Source organism: Opisthorchis viverrini (genome assembly GCF_000715545.1).
Source record: "Opisthorchis viverrini unplaced genomic scaffold opera_v5_66, whole genome shotgun sequence".
NCBI lineage: Eukaryota > Metazoa > Platyhelminthes > Trematoda > Opisthorchiida > Opisthorchiidae > Opisthorchis > Opisthorchis viverrini.
The window spans coordinates 682,021-699,828 of NW_008751723.1; the positions used below are offsets into that span (position 1 = coordinate 682,021).

General features: G+C 39.8%; 1 protein-coding gene across 1 annotated transcript in view; it reads right to left on the reverse strand.

The window, feature by feature from the left end:
- Positions 1 to 17,808, reverse strand: part of T265_04192 (hypothetical protein) — a gene marked incomplete at both ends in the record, with an annotated part of 126,651 nt that overhangs the window by 31,433 nt on the left and 77,410 nt on the right. The gene's annotated exons all lie outside the window — the stretch shown is intronic.

A 17,808-nucleotide genomic window follows, 5' to 3' on the forward strand; every position in this document is an offset into this window, starting at 1 on the left:
CGAGAACCAAATGCTGGTTCCAGACCCTCACCTGATTCTAGTACCCGAACCCTGTAAACTATCTTCCCTTGGTTTGCCTCATAAAAATTGGACCTGCTCGATAAATATCTCAGTTGCGATTGCATAGTTATACATTGTCGCTGGATGGAACATTGGTTATCATACTCACAATGCGTGCATACAATAACCGTGTAAGTCACGGGAGATTGCATACTAAACCGTTATATCTTGAGCAAATACAAAAATGTGACCGAAACAAACACTTTAAAACATTTGCACCGCACATAAACCAACATAAGGTGACATTTTTATTCAGTGACTTCCTCATAGGTCACAAAGATGAAGAACCCAAAGTTTGTGGTGATTGTGATATTTATTTTGCTCCCCGATAAATTGATTAGGATCGTCTGTTACTAACTGACTTTAGAAGACGATTTTATCTGTAACGGCCTTGCCACTATATATATATGGAAACAACTATAGTTGTTTCCACCCGTTGCGGTTCGTTTTTCGTCTTTCAAAGGAGAACAATGGTACCGCCAAGGATCATATGAATTCTCTGATTGAACAGTTCTCAACTTTGCTCTCATATCAATTTCTGGCGATACAGCACACTTGTAAATGAAGCCGGCTAAAATATTCTTCCTGTAAGGTTCTGAACAGGTGATCTGGCCCTCTCTGGCTTTTTTTCACCATGATATTAAGCTCAGAACTTAACGGAATATCACAGCTGCTGTGACGATCAGATGTTACTGATAAGGGCTCACGACTTATTGAGACAGTGCTCTGAGTTTCAAGCAAGCAGTCACGTGGCCCAGCACGTGTGAATCTTTCATGGGCAAGTACAGGTCACTATAATCTAGTGCGAGTTAATCCAGACAACGCCACTGTTTACCCGTGCGGCAAGCCACTCCTCGAAACTTACCATTCTTCGATTTAGTGCTCGGAAATCTGTTCAAAACCTAATTTAAGACCGTGCTATCTGGATCAAACGCTTGGAGCTCTCTAAAAACACCAAAAACCATGTCCACAGCGTTTTAGGTATTGGGTGATTAACTAATGTCTAGGAGGCAGATTGCGTTAGCCAGAGAGCACGAAAACCTGTATTCACAACGTCTAAACTTTATTTTTTGCTAATCCTGATTTTTCCCTCCTATGTTCACGTTATATTCTATTAAATCTGTACGTGTACTGAACCACATTTTCACGCCTAGTAGTCCTGGTAACCAGTTTAGTTTTACTATTTATGGACATATGTTTGAACGACTTCTGGCATGCTGTTAAAGACAATATTGGCGGAAAAACAAAGGCGACCTTAAGGAAAAAGGCTAGATAAGATTGTGCGCCTTGGTAGAATTACGAAGTTTCGAACGCCGACAAAACAGGGCATGGGATTTGGTTTTTTGGTGGAAGAGAACAAGAACATATATGGACAGAGCTTTCGTTTTGGTGGCAAATGTTCATGATCAGCAATCAACAAAATTAAAAGCGGATAAAACAACATAACCATCCTGCACAACACTGCGCACCTCAACACTTTTGATGCGACGAAGCCTCCATAATGACTTCGAAATTCCATCCACTGGAACTTTTGCACAGACGATACTCTAATAAGGCTTTCTAACGACGGTGCTCTCAGAGAATAACTTCATGACATAGCATTAAATTGGTGTGGTGATACAATCCTTGCCTGAATCGGCAACAAGGAGAATCCAATGCGTTGTGTTAACACATAAGCTGCCATCTTTGATAGTAAAAGACATGATGCAAGTGCTATAGTTATGATATTATTTCCGTTCAATGACCACGCTAGTTATGACTAATGCCATACATTGGATTTATCCTATTGTTTTATTGTTTTATGCTACTATCCATCAAGTTTTTGAACCAGAAAACCCTTATTAGCTCATTCCAGGAAGAACAAACGTGGTCGCTTCTGGCCAATACAATAGGTCTCCAGCACTAAGTTGACTTCTGAATTTCCAAGTGGGGCCAACTAAAGACAGGCACATTGTTTTTGCTAGTTTTCACGTAGCATGGCCACAACTTTTGACGTAGCAGCAGTGCAGTTTTTCGGCACACGGACATTGGCCAACGAATAGGGCCTGAGCGATCTGAAACCAAACACAACGGTGCATAACTATTGTTAAAACTGTTGGAGGAAAATTTTGCCAGGAGAAAAAACGCATTTTTGCTTGGTCAGCAAAACGTTGACCACAGTTTTTTCTATTGGATTAGTGACGTTATTTTGGAAAAAAATTGCAATTAACAGACTGCAAATTGAGAATGAGAGGATTTCAAAGTGAGAAACAGTTGCATAACCTGACTCTGAGTCATCTGAAAATTGGCAGGCTTCATGTCTCTCTTTTATATCCATCGCGAACCTATCAGGTGAAAATCTAAGTTACGTCACGTATATATTTCTTCAAATATTTTTATTCTGCGCCAAATTTTTAAGCTGCGTTTTATGTTTTGACACAAAGCATCCCTGCGCATGAAAAGTGTAAATGTACATAATTGCCTGAGTGATATAACAACGACACAGTAGTCAACAGCACTGTCATAGTAGCTGCTCCATCCAGTGGTGTGAAGTCTACCACAAGACGATCATCCTGCACGCTGAATTACAAAATAATGCATTCTGAAACATCTCTTGCCACAAAATAAATTTTTAAGTGTTGTCGCCTAACTAATGTCAGTTATCGGGGAAAATGTGCAGACCAAGGTACGCCTAGGAGTGAATAGAATAATGCCCACGAAAGTTGAGAATTTAGTATTTTACTGTCTTCTTAGATGATCATTTCCCAGTTTCGTCACTTGCAAATGCCCCATCTCCTAGTTCTGGAGTTAACCTGCTGGAAAAATACACCCTAAGCAAATTTTCTCTGAAATTTTGATAACGTGCCATACCTATACGCAAAAAATGCAACCTTGCGGTAATGGCTACGTCATTTTTTACACGCGGCCCACTATGGCCTGCCTAGCATACTGACAAATATGGAACAAAAAGTGAGAAAACAATTGATCGGGAGGGTAAGGACACTTAACAAGCTCAGCATCCAAAAGTGAACGTTTTGTTTTGCCAGGATATTTATACTTTGAAAGGGTGGTGAAACTCCGGATCTTGTGTGCCATTTGCTTAGGTACAAAACCTTTCTGCCAGAACAATCCAGATAAACTTTAGTTTCAATTTAATATGCTATGCTACGTCAACTGTATGGCTACCAATAAACAAGCGCTAGTTTTACGTTAACATTCAGACAATCGGAAAACAAACCAACTTTCCAATGAATTATCTGTTGAAAGAAAAAATCCTATACTGATGACACAGAACACATACGTTTCTTACATTGGACTTAACGTCTGCAGAGTTTCGGTCAGGTGGTTTCGAATAAGATCAGGTTGAAAGATGAAAATAGAAAGAAGAAAACACTGAAGACCTTCCTGGCGACTAAACAGGAATAAATTAAGGCCAATAAGTTGCAGCTAAGCAGTCTGGAAATGAAGCCGAAAATGAGCAACTATGAGAAAGAATATTGCTTATACCATCCGGTTTATAGAAGGGCCTTTCCATTGATAAGTTTGCAAGAAAAATTGTTCTGTAAAAACGCATGTCTTCTATATGGAATCATTTACATATATAAAGATTTTGTACCATTCCTTGTATATCCATGTGGACTACAATCCATGCCGTGAAAGTATACATAAAGCTTATGAAACATACCAACATTCAGATCATCACCCATTAGTTGCATTTTGTAAAGCGATGTCTTAGATCTCATCTAGCTGGAGCAAGTTTACTTTACAGCTGCCACCTGTGTCAGGTCCGGTGGCGGCTTATTCTAGGTGTTTGCTAACATGTGACGGACAAGCTCACTCGATCTTATGGCATTCCAAATTTCGCCAAATGACCAGCTACCTTCGCCATATGCGCCAGCAAGCAAAACTGGGGTATTTTGACAGTATCATCATGCTACACCGAATCAAGGGGCTTACTCTTCAGAAGGTGCACAGACCATAGAGACCATTTTAAAGACACCACCTATGGAAAACCATGTTGTAAATCAGCAGGACATTTCCAATAACACAATCAGGATTTTGTTAGGCTACTTCAGTAACGTTGCGTCCTTTTCTTAGAAGAAGGGCGTGATAAAGGCCCGTTCTGTGGACTGATCCATATCTTTCATTTTCATTACAGAGAATCTTATGGTATCCAACCTGATTGAATTGGAATATTCAAAATCAGATACAAATAGCCTTGAAAGATGCACTCAATTGTAATTGGAAAGTAGTTGTACTCTATTCTCTGGAATTTTATAATCAGCCCAAATTTGAACTAGAAACTTGCGACACACTTTTTTTTGCCGCAGTATCACAACATACAACAAATCTTTTGTCTTTTAACATATCCGGCCGCTTCAAAAGAACCACTTAGAGTTTCTTGTACTTAAAGTCAGTAGTCTCTGTGGTCGCAAGCAGAAATAAGTCATGAGTGTGCAATGGAGTTTGCCACACCCAACTGGTTGTTTAAAATGGAGTTAGTGAACGTACATCTAAAGACACTAATAAACCTGTAAACGATGAATGTTTTGACCATACATGTGAATATGATAATTCAAAGTCAGAGAAACCAGAGCGCTCTCAGTGATGACTTTCGCTTGCCTATAAAATTGGACATTTTTTATTCAGCTGTGGTGTAGTTCTTCTCATTGCTGTTATCCATCTTCAGGAAACTGAAAATTCCTATTTAGATGTAGGTTTTTATTCAGACTTGCAAGTTATTTAATCACCGTGACGATATTTCATGAACAACTGTCGAATTACATCTTTTTTGGAGTAAAAGCTCATTTTTATCTTGTGTGATGGAAACATTCTGTATCTTGAGCATTTTATCCGGCCCTAGACCTTGTTCTAAAATCAAGTGAGTCTTCACCCGCATTCCCTTCGTGGGACCGGCATGAATAATTTGAAGCAAGTGAGTGAATAAAATATGGAAAACAGTGAGGACCAAACCGACGGAATCAGTATGAATTTACCCACTGGATCCGCTACATAAGACAACCAGGCTGATGTTGCAACTGGCTTGTCTTTGTGGCTGATAGTCATTTACATGTGTGCTCATCACTGGTGTACTGGCTCCGGAATGGGGCCAGTGTGCCTAGGAAAGCGTTTGGTATTCACAACAAAAAAGCCGACACTGATGGTTTAAACAAAACGATAGATGCCTAAGGATGGAAAGGAACGGCTTACTGAACTACGGATGCTACTCTTTTAGGATGTGTGCGTGCAATTGATCGGCGGCTAAATTCTGCCTGCTATCTAGCATTGTGTCACTGTTACAGTAGATTAGACGGCAATTTCACTCAGGCGCTAAAAAAGTGGTATACTAGGGATAAGAAATAGTCTGCGAATTGTATGAATAAAAAAACAGACCTTGGGAGCTGTAGTTGATGCGTAAATTCCTGAATGTGACTTTCGAAAACTTACTCGGCGACTCAAGAAGGTGCAGGTGATTTGGTCACACTCCTATTAGGCTATATTTTTGTCTCCATTATTGTACATGAAAATTTCAATTCAAGATATACCAAGTTCTTTTTTACCCATAATGACGTAACTGAGTCAGCATTTGGTTACTGGTAGACATGGTTGAAATTGTGGTTTTCAGATCGTTGGATGATGCCAACTTAACTACCTATAAATGTGCCTACCGAACCTCTAGCACTCAAAGGTGAAGGCTTGACAAGAACCTCGTGTGTATTGTTATATAGGCTACAAATGTACAAAAGTTGTTGAACCATAATAAAATATATTGTCTCATCACGACGTAAGAAGTCCGTATGCTCCTCAGAGGCATTCACCTTTCTTTATTTGCACTTAATTTAAAGCAAAAATGTGAGAGCATTATGCTATGCCAGCCATTTGGATTTTTTCTACCTACATGTTTTTATCAAATAAACTTGAAACAGTAGTAGATTCAGCCCCTTTCTAAAAATAACTAATCTAGGTGAGATAGATGTTCAGTTATATGGAACTGCTTCACGAAACAAAGTCCGCATCTGAATCCCAGATTTATGTAAATTGCATATCGGATACAGTTCTCTGTAGCGTAACTTATGCGCACAAAAGTAGCAAAATAGCATCTCCTAACGCCACATTGATGAATGGATGGTTTAGTATTTTACAATGTGGCAACTACTGGACTTCTTCGAAACCTCACCCTCGTGTTGGCAACTGTGGATGTATAAATCCTTCACGGATGTCTGCTTGATCCTTCATGGCTAATTTTTTATCATATACCTGTAAAACATTTGCGGTAATTTTCATGAACGCGGCGAACTTTACAGAATGGTGTGATTTTATATTCTGATGTAAAATGTTGGCAGTTGAGTAACTTCTAGAGAGTTTACCCTAAAAATAAAGTACAAAACGATGTAGCTAGTGATCCTCAGCCGAAATTCTTTTCCATATAGATTACTGTCACGCACTCGAGTTTACTAGCCTGTTGGCGCGCAGCAAACAACAATTGACTACTTTCTTAAAACGTTTCCGTGTGAGTCTTGACAGGTTTTGTGGTTGTACTGACCCAATTTACAAGGAAGCTTAACGCATCTTGACCGCCCTTATTGGTGCAAAATGAGCTGGTCCGCTTGAAACTGTCTATTTCTAGCCATGTCACTAATGCAATAATGACCATAGTTGGTGCTTGAGGTGTCTGACGAAACTGGTAAGAACGTTGGGAAGCAACCGTTAGGATGAGCAAACAATAAACTACCTTACAACTCCGTAGCGGTAGGCCCAAACTACAAGGCTTATCAAATTTGAGGTGTATAGATGGAGGAAGAAGAAAGTTGGTATCAGAGTTTCATTGACCGCCATCTCTGCAGTCACGCATGGCCTTTATCAAGAGCTAACTAATAAGTCCTTAAATCGCGTATCTTGCTACTACTGTCAACAATTCAGTTTGTTATTTGTCGAACGCAGCCATGAATTTGCAGACCTGACTGGAGCTGAGGTAATTATTGCAGTGTGCTCCATCCCGTATCAAACACCAAACAGGTGTTTTTCGTTATTTCTATTGCGCAGCTTACCAGATGTGTCTTTTTTCAACTTGATAAGTTATTACCAAACTGAGTTTGAAGAAACTGAAAGAGTTACAGCTCTGTTTATTCCGGTTTTCAGTGAAAATAGTAGTGACTGCACAGCAGATAAATTAAATAAGACTGTCCGGTGTCTGAGTAATCAAGAACGACCTTTTACCTTGGTTAACCGCTCTGTGTTGCTTGGTGTTAATCGTAAACGCCCTGTGTGTCCAGTGACGCACAACTGTGGTTGCATCACTGTCATAATTAGTACCCATATGTTATCAGTGGGACTTATGGATGAACGAACACTCTCCCTTTGGTAGCATCACGTTCTAAAATGCGGTTCACGTATTGGCTTTAGCCAATTAATGCATTTTTAAGGTCATTGCCTCTACGGCATCTCGATAGTTTCGCAGTTTGTCTGTAGAAAACTGTTTAATATTTTGCACCCTAGGGACGGATCACGTGACCAGAAAACTCACAAACCTTCCAGAATCATCCGCAACACTAGGCAGAGAGATATTATAACAATGACCTCAGTTTTTTCCTAATCTGCACACTTTTATTTCCATATTACTGATGAATAGGATTGTTGCTGTCACAATTCATGCAGCAGCACTTAGTTGATTATGGTTGGCCGGGTGCTTGGGAAAACTATCCCGGTGTTTGAAGCGTTGAGTGACGAGATTCTGTTTCTGAGGATAGCTTTCATTTGAATCTCCACCAAACGTGTCACACACAAACGTTTCACCGGTAATAAGTTTGGATTGACCACATTAGGGCATATTAAGTGGCTTACAGGTTAGAAATGTCAACAATTTATTAATTCATCGTTACGCAGGATAACTCACGCTAACATTGTTTGTACGGACACAACGGAGCTTCTGAGTTTGATGTAATCTTGATTTGATGATTTGCTCTTCGGAAAACGAACACGACACAATAACCAAAAATTTCTCAGCGATATAATCTTTGATAAAAATAGTTTTATGCCGCAGTTAGCGTTTGTTGTGTGGTACGTCAAAGAACGCTATGAAAAAATAAGCAAGTCTTCTCAGCGAAAATGTGTTTACATGGAAAAAATGTGGTTGATCACAACTACTAACCTTGGTGTCCACAAGTAGATATTTTCCTGTTGACCCCAAGTGTTAAGTGGGAAGTCTCTTTCAAAAGGGCTTATCACAATTCCCTGTAATAATGCTGGAATATTTATCTTATTTTGCAAAACCGGATTCAAAATAATTGTTTCTGTCTTACGTAAAGTATGGATGTGTTCTGTAGTAGTCTATTTGAAAGAAACGCAAGTAAAGTAAGCTTTTTTCATCTGTTGTTGGAGCCAAAACCAGAAGCATGTCGTTCTACATATATATCGTATAAATCGTATATATATCGTATCGGTAATATTGGGTATGTGTGCGCTGCCAAGCCAACAGATCAATCCAATGTGAGAAAATGTGGTAGGCAAATTTTTCGAGGGCTAAATAACTGTGCTAAACAGATTCCTAGCATTAGATTCCTTGGAGTATTTGTACAAGCTTAAGGGGCAAGGACAGTAATAAATCGACCCCCAGTAGTCCAGTCAGTGGAGCCTAAGGGGGGCTCTTTGTTGCGATTGACAGCACCGTAGAAATCATTCTTTGAAACTAACCTGGCACATGGATGAGGTGATTTCGAACTAAAAGTTGAAAACTGGTTGAACTTTACTATACAGTCTTACAGGATGCCTAAAACTACACTGTATAGGTGATTTTCCACGGACGGACTCATTGAAACAATAAGTTTATCACCACAAAACTTTCGAACAATAACAATTTCTTTGGTTTATCAAAAACCCATTCCTTATCTACTGTCTCCAGGAATGGCGCCATTCATTTGAGATATAAATATTTTCGTCCTAGATTTAAAATGTCATCTTTTGAAAGTTAATGGTGATATCCGCTGGCGACAAACTCAATGCAAAGGACTGTGCGGAATAGCAATTCACCTAAAACAACGTTCATTATGTGCACAAACTTCAGTAGAAAACGGTTTGTCAAGCTTTTTAACAGGTATTTTGCCAAACACGGTCGTCGGATGCACCGTCGAACCGATTCCGTCTGCACTCTCAGGCCAATATCGCAGTAACTTTTACAGACTATATTGTTATTGATAATATTGTTATTGTTAATATTGTTATTGATAATATTGGGGTGTCAGCTTTCAATGGAAACCCCAAAATGGGCTTGTGTATGAGTTTACTGAGTGATGCACATGCCATCAGAGTGTAATGAAGGTTTAGTTTATTATTTCTTGATACATCCAAGTAGAAATTGTCGAAGGTGGTCGGCCAACGCTGGGACTAGGATGTACAAATATAATCCGTTGACCTTAAACTCACTTTACAAATGTCTGAACCAAAATACTCTGTGACGGTAGCTAATATCACATGGAGCATATCTGCTAGAGTCAAGACGTTTTGCCAGGAAACCCATGAAAAAACGAAGTGATGGTGTCCTTTACTATGACGTCTGTGTAGCGCAAGATTTCCAAAACCCAAAACTTTGTTTATCCAGCGCTTTATTCATATTTTGTGGACCAGCTGCAGAGGTCAAGTATTTTGTTGTATACAGAGGACTTTGATTCGTACCTTTTAAACTTTGGCGTATGATGTTGAAACTAAAGCCATTGAAACAAAGTGTTTATAAAAATATTTTGCAAATTCTTTCACCAGTTCTGGAACCTTATATGAAAGAAAGTTTTCCTTATTTCATCCTACCTGCAGCGTTAGACTTCGTGTTGTTTATGAACAAGAACCTGTACTTTGGTCACATGCATCCCCACAGTAGAAACATTTTCATGACGTCCATTCGATTGGAAAATTTATGTCTGGTTTCATTCACTTTGTCAGTCCAGTGCATCCGGCAGCTTATTTAAGGTCATAATACCAGTAAAATTTTCGTTAATCAGTTTTTTGCTCTTGATCCCTCAGGGAGAGAGAGAGTTCTGTATTAATACCAGCACGCCATGTTATTCAAAAACTTGCTGGTTGTGCCACCCAAACTGCTCTTTCTGGTTGTCCTGCTGGATGGCAAGTGATTGTTGAGCAATCAAACTTCAGTAGTTTCTGGCATACGGGCTAGGGTATCACTGTCTATTTATAGAGGGATCCCACCTGCGTCGCGCATATTGCCACGCCATAAAATTTGGGATGGTGGTGCATCTAGTCCCGTGAACCAAAACATGTCCTCCTTGGTTTCCCTTTGACTTACCATACTTAAACCGGTCCGCTACTGAGCTAATCGCAATGGCCTAAGAAGAACGCCCACAATTGATGATAACGCGCAAGCCAAACACGTCATATATTAACCTTTGCGTCTCATGTAGCGCAGTGACCGATGTCTGACACTGCTTTGTGTGCCGTGAAGTAATAGATGCATTTTAAAACCATTAATGGGATAAAAACCTTTACCACAGTGGACTTACCACAATAACGGTGTACAATGTCTCACTATCTTTATGACGGCACTGCTTTGTGTGCCGTGAAGTAATAGATTCATTTTAGAACCATTAATGGAATAAAAACCGTTACCACAGTGGACTTATCACAATAACGGTGTACAATGCCTCACTATCTGTATGACGAAAACCAATATTAATGGATGGCCTGGTGAAGAATCCTGTTTCAAATTCTCGAGGTTGACGGAGGAGTATTACGAATTAAGGAACTACGACGGTGTTCAGTGCGAAAATCGTGTTTCTCCTCGAGATGCAAGTAGGTGAGAATCCTAACTACACATCCTAAAATCGATAATCGGTAAAACCCTCACATTTTTTTCCTTTAAAAATGTTTCGGTAGTATTTTAGTACGCGTTTTATAAACTCTTCTATTAAAATCCCTACTGTGACCCCACAGTGACCTTAAGGTGTCCCGAGGGAGATCCTCACCCGACCAGATATAAATTAGGGAAAGCCGGAAATACGGTAATTTGCCACATTAAACAGGATGTTTCGCACCGTATTCCGAAGCTGTTAACCTGATGCCATAGCTTATTTGGTGTTTGGTCGAGACATTTTAATATTTTTCAAGCAGATAGTCTTTTTATGAAGGCTATGCTTTGCAATTACCACGGCTTCCGTACTTAAAGCAGTTACTGAGTTTTTCGCACTCGCGTTTTTCACTCCCATCCGCAGGGATATCGGATTGCCAGACTGTCCCAAATTACGAGAAGTGCGCCATTTTGTAGATTGTAAATATTCGCGGGATCTGTTAAAAAAGCGACTCATATTACTTACGTTGAAACAGTTGGTTTCGTCCTTGGGAGTTTATTCCGGTCATCACCCTCCAAATAGAGCTTAACTGATTCCAAAATGAGTAAAAATAATGTTGGTAATTTGAGGAGATTTGGGATTTTTGTGAAGATTTCGTCCTGTAAGTGAAGCAAATCAATGCCGAAAAGCCGAGAAGCACTGTACAGCTGTTTCATCCTTATTGGGAATCATCAGCAGTGTACATCTCACGAAACTCCGAAGAGTCTGGAACCCGGCTAGTAGATTGAACACTTAAACGTTCGGCAGTCTAAGTGCGAGTTAATCACACTGCTGATCAGCCACTCGTGGCCGAACGTTTAAGTGTTCAATCTACTAGCCGGGTTCCAGACTCTTCGGAGTTTCGTGAGATGTACACTGCTGATGATTCCCAATAAGGATGAAACAGCTGTACAGTGCTTCTCGGCTTTTCGGCATTGATTTGCTTCACTTACAGGACGAAATCTTCACAAAAATCCCAAATCTCCTTACACTACCAACAGTGAGTAAAAATATGTTTTGTGCTTCTCTTGTACTAAGTGGACATAGTTGCTCCTCTAGAGAAAGGTGAGTGCTGAGACGAAGTGGTACGTAACCTATTACACATATGTTGGATATTTAGCTATTTCCTCCGTTATCGAGCACTTTTCTAGGCTTTTGTATTCGGCACCGTCTTTAGGAGAAGCTGACATCTAATAAATATATTTAAAAAACAGTTTTGATGGTTCCTAAATTTTACACGGTTTGAATGCGGTCTTTCTCGCCTCGAAAGAAAATCTTGATTAGAAATTACTTTTACGAATTACTGTTCTTGTGGTAAATCAGGTTTGAGACGTTGTATTTTATGAGGCCAACAGTCGGTTAGGTTAGGGTAGCAGCTTTCGAGTCGTCAAGAATTAGGAGCGCAGCTTTGGGATGTGTCCGACTTATAAAAACCGAGCCAAAGCACTACAAACGATCGTCGGAATATGACCGGTTGACCTTTACTAGAACAGAAGGCCACTGTCTTCTGTGGCTTATTTGCAGAAATGCTTTTCACCGAACGATGAGTTCGGAGCAAGAGAGGATATAGCAATCAAATCACTGTGCCAAAGCATTTCTGCGAAGTTTATGATAAAAAAGTTATCAAGTGAAAGAAGGTGAAGTGGAAAGAAGGTGGGTCGGGAAACAAATGGCTTACTATTGAACAAAAGGAGTCAATTAGAAGATTTTCGCTAATTGAATACTAAACTTTGAAAGCCCTCCATGGTTTAGTATCTTTTACCGATTATTTCATGCCCTGTTCATCTTTTAGGTTTTAATAAAACCTTATGGTTCTTGAAAAGTAAATTTTCTATGCCTCCACTTTACGCTTGCATTGTTTCGGTTATGAGCTGTAGGTGAGCAGTATTTTGGAATAATTAGCTTTATCAACACCCTCTATCCGTAAATTCCCATCATGAAAGGATACTGCCCCGAAGTTTAGAAAATTTTGTTAATACTTGAAAGCACGCACTCCAATGACCTCCCTCACTAAGATTGCTTCTAGTTTAATCACATGGATGTGCATATCAACTGCAAAGTTTGAGAAGACAAAATCAAACTCATTTTTCCACCAGGAAAAGAGTGTCTCAAAACCATAACCATTCATGCTTGCTTGCTTCCAAAATCATGACATTTAAGGGGGGCTCTCGTTTAGTGTGGTTAATCCTCAAGAAATCGAAAGGATGCCTGTCAAAAGCACCATTGTCAAAGAGAAAAAACAACACTGGAGAGCCTTCCTGGCTTTTGATCGGATTGCGGAGTTCACCGTACACATTTCAGGATAGTAAAAAGTTATAAGGATCCTGAAAATCCAGTCACATTGGTTAGCCGTTCACTTGAAAATTTGTGCTGATGGCTGGCCTGCTAGATCAACGCATCCCTTACACTTAGCTCGGAAAATTGGATTTAATCGGCTTGTCTGCTTCAGAAGTGAACACAGTATTCCGGCGATAGCCGTTGTGGCTTTCTGTATCCCACGTGCAGGTTCTTCCTAACTGGCCCTCGAGATCTGACTTGCTCTGTGTCAGCCTACCTCACTGAGTGCCGTCAAAATCCACTGAGAACGTTGTATAGGATTCAGCGCATTTTGTTGCTTAGTAGTCAAGTTACATGTAAATATTCCACTTAAGAGCGCAATTCTGAATACTGAATCTCTCTAAGAAGCCAGCAACAATTCAGTGGCATTTTGTGATTACAAGTGGGTAGCACCCTAAACAATTGGAAGCTTTCGTCTTTCAAGACGTCCACTTGCTCTTGAAAGGAAGTATCATATTTCTAGTAGCCTACTACCTGATACAAGCATAGTTTGCCTTCATATACCCTTATTCGTGTATCAGGATCTTTCTTAGAGAAAGCGATCGGCTGCTTTTGATTTGGGAGTATCGGCAGACCGAATAGCTTTAGTTCCCACTTAAAAGACAGCTTCGTTCCTTATTGGAACATCGGAAATCAACGCTACCATGTTTGACTTACTGTGCTAAGGAACGGTTTCTTAGGTGCACATAAATTTAAAACACTACGTTTTTCTGGTTTTTGAACCACCAAAATTACCGTGTGTTTTTGCAATCCCTTGCGTTAATTTCATGTTCTTTTGACTAGGATATTGACGCGGCGTTTGATGTTGTTTAAACTTAGCGCCTGTCACCGACGAAAAGATGTATAGGTGGACCCAGTTTTTTATGTCGTTATTTACACCGATAACTAACCACTAAACAACACACACAAAGCCATACATTATGTACAGACAGCCAAATTCAGGAGGCCAAAAAACAGATAACTTTTTTGCGTGTAAACCTTGGTGAGCTAATTGCCGTTAATTATTCCGTTGCATAGATGCAATGATACTCCAGCTTTGTGAAAGCTGAAAGCGCAGTTCGGTGTCTGATTTTTCCGGAAACCTGTTTATGTGACATAATTAGTGAAGCAAAGGGCTCAAAAAAGCGATGTCATTCATGTTAAATGTTTCCGAAAACAGCTTTAGGAATTTGCCCAAATATGCAGATCCTCATTTTTTATAAGGCCTGTTCGATTTGCAACAGCAACATGTACCAGTACACCTTATTTCAGTTGGCTGTAGTTTACTTTTAGGTAAATCATCAATCTGTCGGTTTGTCTGACGCTGGCTGAAAGATTTTACTGATTTTGGATGAATGCAAGCGACTACTCCGTGATAATGATCAGTAATTATCTCGTCCTTAGAACTCTGAAGTATTATGGCTTAGGAGATTTAATTTGAAACTGCTTTTACGTGTCTAAGATTTTGAGTCTTACTTTTTGCTTTCTATAAGGCTCCTTTTGTGATGAAGAAAAATTTACGATAACCTTGGATACGGTGTCTCGCTACGTAGCATAAGAGAAACATTTGCAAATGGTAGGGAATAGGTTGCACACTCACCTTGCCTATTCAGATCGCGAAATTTGCCATTTTCGGTCAGAATCCTCCGTCCAGATTTTTCAGCAGTGACGAAACTTCAGCATAGACCAAATGAAGTACGGTCTCAAATGCAGACACATTATTCGTTGGTAAAAAGTATGCGTACAATAACTTTTGGTGTCCAACTAAAGTGCGTGATGCTGTCCCACTTAGCTTGCAAAACAATTTTCCGTGGCATCCGCAGCGAATGGAGGAGAATAAATCTTGGCAGGCAAGAGTTTACTCCTGTTGCAATTCACCGATATAAGACCTCAGGCCACTATATATTCTTTGTCTTATTTCACCTTGTCTGTGCATATTTACAGCTATGTACTAACGTACATGTGTTACCCCACTCCATTCTATATCGGTAAAAAGTCCTGCATTAACTTCTTACGGTAATTCTTGTGCTTCCACATGTGAAGCGTTTCCACACAGATTTGTAGGGAAATTACTGCTGATCACATTTTAAGACAAACAGTCTCTGTGGGGCTGTTTTTAAATTAAGAACAACTCTGAAATCCTTGAACTGAATGTATTACTCTAGCGCACTGTTATTCAGTTTTTTTTCGCCCATCGTCCCTTCATTCGATTATACTTTCTTGACGTGTTCATTCATCTAACGGATACTGTTCTGTATTTGTCGTGTTGGTGTTGAACTTGTGTGATGTTAACAAGAGTGAAATGCGGTACTTGAAAACAAGTGGCTTCACTAAAGATCAGTTGAGACTTTTCCAGCGTCATTGAGTATATCTTAATCTTTATAGTATAATGATAGTTTCTCAGTTCAGCGCACACACCGTGGCATGCTTTATTTCTATTCTTGGAATTACCGTTTTCACACATCTCACGCGAGCGCTACAAAGCCTTCAAATTTTTAGGTTAATTTCGAACAACACTGCCACTCACTATGAAGACCAAAACGTTGCCACGTTGCTTACTCGCTCCTACTTTTAACCTCAAATAGTCAACCAGATATCTCTTTTACATGATTTAGTGTTTGGAATTCCAGGCAAGTAATTTTACATTTTCATGGTGACTGTCGAACTCTGAAATCACGTAAGACAGTGTTTTTGTGTTTTCATTACGCCTTAAATAATTTTCCATTTTGCTTGATCAAGAAAGTGGGAGTCAAGTCCCATTTGCTATCTCGTAGATGGTTGACAGCTAGACGTGTTTTATGCCTTCTGCAACACAACTGAGCAAACGGATTACCTCAAAAACTATTGCGGTGGCATGTTTATGGAAACAATTTCTAGAATCGATAATAGGTATTGCTAAAGGTTGCTCAACATATAATCTGCCACTGCCCAATACACACGATACGGGTGTAGACACTAGTCTGAAAGTTATTCAAGTCAACTCCAAACGCCGTGTGTTTCTTTGTATTTAGTTTCATTCAACAGATTTGAAATAAACTTACCAGGCTCCAGTAAATCAGCAGATATTTACCTTAGTCTCGCGCTGATTTTTTTAGAGTTTCAATGTAGCGAGGTTTGTCCCACAAAGCAGAACATTTTTGAGTCTTCCTTTAATCCTACTGCAATTTATATATCATTGTTTAACTCTACACACCTTAGGGGGGATATTTTCCTGTCCAGTCTGAGTAATCAGCTTTTCACACTGCGCAGATAACGCTTTTTCATAAAGTCACTTTTGTAGCGCTGGGTTATCTGAGCTCAGATACAATAGCGACTGGATAGGGCTGTGATAGTTTCAGGGTAATTAGGTTTGCTTGGGCTGTTCCAATCGCTCACATGATACTTCTAATCCGAGTTAGATATCCAGAGAAACTGTTTGCACGAGGATGTTTTTTGTTTGTTGATAGGGTTATTGAATCAAAAGCCATGTAATAGCCACGAAAATGCAAGTTTAACCGCAGTTAACACGTGCGTCTTCGCGGTTTAGTCTTGCTCATACTTGTGGTAATATCGCAAACTAGATTCGCATCGTCATCATCATCATCATATTCGACAAACATTCGCGGCCAGAAGTTTTTTGTTTCATAATGGGTTTTTACATGGATTTTGGCGAGAGGAAATACCAAGTGACGTTTGCATCACAGAAATAGAAGCCGGTACGAACATCCTCGTCAATATCATCATACGAAATTTACAGGCAAAGGACATATGAGAATCGTTCAGTCTATTATAGACTCCCGCTCCGGTTAGGAAAATCAGGCTACCGATCTTAGCCAAATATTTTCAGTTGACAGAAAGTAAGATTTCACCGGTCTTGAAATGAAAGTTCAGTTTCTGTCACTCCCAACCGACCTATTGAGAACGCTTACACACTCGTGGAATTTACGCACCTACGCTTCGCCACATTTGAGCCTGTAGCACTGTCGATCAGTATCTGTCAGCGCTATTGTTGTGCCTTTTGTATGGCTCCACCGAGGTACCTTTAGAGCCTATGTGTGAATCATGCCGAGTTAGGCATTTCGAGACAAGCTCCAGGAATGTCTTTCCGCTCATCTCAAAGATATCAAATACGTGACTTTAGTCAAGAGTCCTCTATATCCGTTTCACCGTGGTATTCCATCATTTGTTGATTCCAATTACCTGAGTCAAAATTCTGCAAACATGTTTAATGCGTTCAAACATGTCGTAAAAACCTTCTTTATACCTTGTTTTGACGGCTATTGCTGTTAACATAATCGCCGTTTTACGATGCAACATCCATCACAAAAACGCCAAATCCGATGATTCCATTTCGTTTTTAAACTCGAAAGTATCTAGTGGCTGTGTTCTGCAATCCACTTGACGGACTTACAGAGATAAGATAATCCGACTGCACTTTGTTGCATGTGCTTGGTATTTTACTGAATTCCTTCAGTGACGCTTAAACTTCAAATAATTATCCCTCTAGACTGGTTCCAGTGAGTGTATGTACATATGACTCACCTAATCAGGATGACTGAGTCATCCGCTCGGCAATTTTTCGGGAATTTTTCTCCTTTTACTCATAACTTCTTCATGACTTCTGAGGCTTCTGGGTCGGGAAACA